This window comes from Sinocyclocheilus grahami, unplaced genomic scaffold (genome assembly GCF_001515645.1).
Source record: "Sinocyclocheilus grahami isolate Dianchi unplaced genomic scaffold, SAMN03320097.WGS_v1.1 scaffold169.1, whole genome shotgun sequence".
Taxonomy (NCBI): domain Eukaryota; kingdom Metazoa; phylum Chordata; class Actinopteri; order Cypriniformes; family Cyprinidae; genus Sinocyclocheilus; species Sinocyclocheilus grahami.
In genome coordinates this window covers 1278086-1281450 of record NW_015505348.1, presented here as the reverse complement: position 1 = coordinate 1281450, position 3365 = coordinate 1278086, and the positions used below count along the sequence as shown (strand labels likewise).

Below are 3365 nucleotides of genomic sequence, written 5' to 3'. Positions count from 1 at the left end.
CACAATTGGTGGCTGACTAAATACTTTTTTTCCCCACTGTATATATATATATATATATATATATATATATATATATATATAATTTTGTGAATTTATATTTAAATATAGATATTTTTTATAATTTTTTTATTATATTTTAATATAAATGTTAAATTTAACATTTAATATTAAATTAATTTTGGATTATTAAATTATAAAACTTTTAGATTATTCTTCATCAGACATCGGGGAACAAAATTACGTTTTTGTCAAAGCCTGGTGAATTAATAAATACTTTGCATTACTTTAGGAGTATTTTAGGAGTAACTAAAAATGTAATGTTTTTATATGTGAATATTTAGTTATATAAATGTAACATAATGAAATATATAACATTTAAATATTAAATATTTTAAATCTATATTTAATAAAAGAAAAAATCCAACAAAATGGCATTTGTCTGTAATTTTTTAGTGGTTTTTGTAATATATATTTATATATCTGTTGAAAGTCATTGTGTAATCATATATATGAGATGAGCTTGTCTCCAAAAATGGAGTGAAAATTTCTGATTAACTTCCACTGAGCCTAAAGTTGTTGTTGCGACAGATATTTTCTGTCGTATGTCGCGGTTTGATTTGCTCTCATTGCGTACGTCAGCAAAGCTCAAGCAACTTGAGCCCCGTTTACCAAGAAATTTTGGAGCACTTCATGTTTCCTTCTGCTGACCAGCTTTTTGAAAATGCTGATTTCATTTTCCAGCAGGACTTGGCACCTGCCCACACTGCCAAATGTAGAAAAAAAAAGCTGGTTGAATGACCATGGTGTTACTGTGCTTGATTGGCCAGCAAACTGGCCTGACCTGAACCCCATAGATAATCTATGGGGTATTGTCAAGAGGAAGATGAGAGACACCAGACCCAACAATGCAGATGAGCTGAAGGCCACTGTCAAAGCAACCTGGGCTTCCATACCACCTCAGCAGTGCCACAAACTGATCACCTCCATGCCACGCCGCACTGATGCAGTAATTCATGCAAAAGGAGCCCCTACCAAGTATTGAGTACATGTACAGTAAATGAACATACTTTCCAGAAGACCAACAATTCACTAAAAATGTTTTTTTTATTGGTCTTATGAAGTATTCTAATTTGTTGAGATAGTGAATTGGTGGGTTTTTGTTAAATGTGAGCCAAAATCATCACAATTAAAAGAACCAAAGACCTAAACTACTTCAGTCTGTGTGCATAGAATTTATTTAATACACGCGTTTCACAATTTGAGTTGAATTACTGAAATAAATGAACTTTTCCACGGAAAATAGGAATCTTCTATAGGAATCTTGATCCAGTTGGTGTCCTTCACAACTGCGCAGGTCAAAGGTCAGCCTTTCTTCAGCCAATGAGGAAACCAGAATGAAAAAAAAAGTTTGCTGTACATTCAGACTGCAGAGCCTCCGAACAGCCGTTTTCCCCGGCCATCAATTAATTAATTAGGAAAAGGTGTCATTTGTACGAGACTCTTGAGAAATCAAGGGCAAGAAAACTCTTTTTCTCTCTCTCTCTCTCGCCGTCATGTTGTTCTTCTTGTCAGTGCTTCATTAATTTTCTCGGGGTAAATCACGTCAAGAGTGCGCATGTGGAAGCTGTCAGGGTGTAGATGTATCTCTTCATCACCTCGGGGAGCGTGTGTCTGAAGCGGGGCCCGTGGGTAATCTTGACAGGGCGTGGACGGAGCCTTGTAAACAAGATGCTAATGTCTGATAAGAAAAGCTGATGCCTAATGACAAATTGCTAATAACGGCAGGAGACTGCTGAGAGTGAGAAAGTGTATTGATTATCCTTATTACCCAAAGCATTCGTCTCGGGAGGAGGAGGGAAATTAGCCTGCGCCTGCCCCCGATGACGGACTGATTGCTCTGGGAGCCCTGAATAGGACAAATGCGTTCGCACAAAAACACATAAAGCTCAACCCTCTGTCTGCAGGAAGATGAGAAGTGAAAATATCCCTGCGGTTTTGTTGAGAAGCCCTTGTGAAAAAGAAATGCGCTTTCGTAGTGTACTTCAAATCTTTTTTTTTTTTGCAAATAATATAATGTTAATTACATAAAATAAAATTGTACTTAGAGTCAATTTCATGACTGCTTTTAAAAAGTGCACATTGTAATAATGACAAAATGAAAAGGTTTACTTTGAAGTACATTTTAAATCATGTTTTAATAAGCTTTTGTTGCGCTTTAATGATGTGCACTTATTTTACTGTGTTGACGAACATACTAAAACACAAAAACTTGATTATAATTTTGACTGTACTTTGTTATTCAATATTACAGTATCTGTATATTTAATTACAATATCTAGAGTAGATATGCTTTAAATACAGATTACTGGAATATGTTTAGCAAGAAAATAAATATTTATAAATACTATTAATTAGATTTAATATTAAAACATTAAAAAAATACAATTTAATATTTCATATTTAAATCATTTTCGTCCAAATTAATGTGTTAAATATTGTTTTCATATAATGAAATGTATCAATTTTTATTACAAAATATACTACAACATATAGATACAACAAATTGCTTTTGTCTAGCGATTGTTCTATATTTATACAGTATATGTGCTAATTGTTATATATTTATTTATAAATATTATAAAATGTATTTCAAATTAAAATATTTAACTTTTAAAAAACATATTTATTATTTAAATAATTTTTGTCCAAATTAATGTGTGTGTGTGTGTGTGTCTGTGTCTGTGTGTGTGTGTGTGTGTGTGTGTGTTAAATGTATAACATTTTAATATAAAATATATACTACAACATGAACATATATACAACGTGATTTATGTGTATATATACATACAATGTGATATGTCTAGCCATTTTTCTATATTTATATATGTTCATTTTTATTTATTTATTAATATTATAAACTATATTTAAAATTATTTTTTAAGTAATTTAATTACTTATTTAATTTTTGTCCATTAAAGGGATTTGTATTATTGCATTATTTTGCATTATTTTATATTTCATAATTTTGTGAAATTATATTTAAATACAAAATTATTAAAAACAATTATTTAATATTTAATATAAAAAAAAAAAATCTTAATTAGCCATCCAACCAGGGTACAAAATTAACTTTTTAATTACAATTTACAATGGCTGGTGAATTAATAAATATTGTTCTATGAATTGTGAATTAACAAAACTTTTGCATTATATTATTAATATATATGTTTGTAAGTATACTTATACTTGCAACTTAAGTATGCATATAATTTTAATATAAAATATATACTGCAACGTGTACATACAACAAAAATGGGATTTGTCTAGCCATTTTTCTATATTTATATATAAGGTCATTGTATCAT

General features: G+C 30.2%; 1 long non-coding RNA gene across 2 annotated transcripts in view; it reads right to left on the bottom strand.

Moving 5' to 3' along the window:
* Nucleotides 1-3365, bottom strand: part of LOC107593361 (uncharacterized) — a 17715-nt gene that overhangs the window by 4154 nt on the left and 10196 nt on the right. The gene's annotated exons all lie outside the window — the stretch shown is intronic.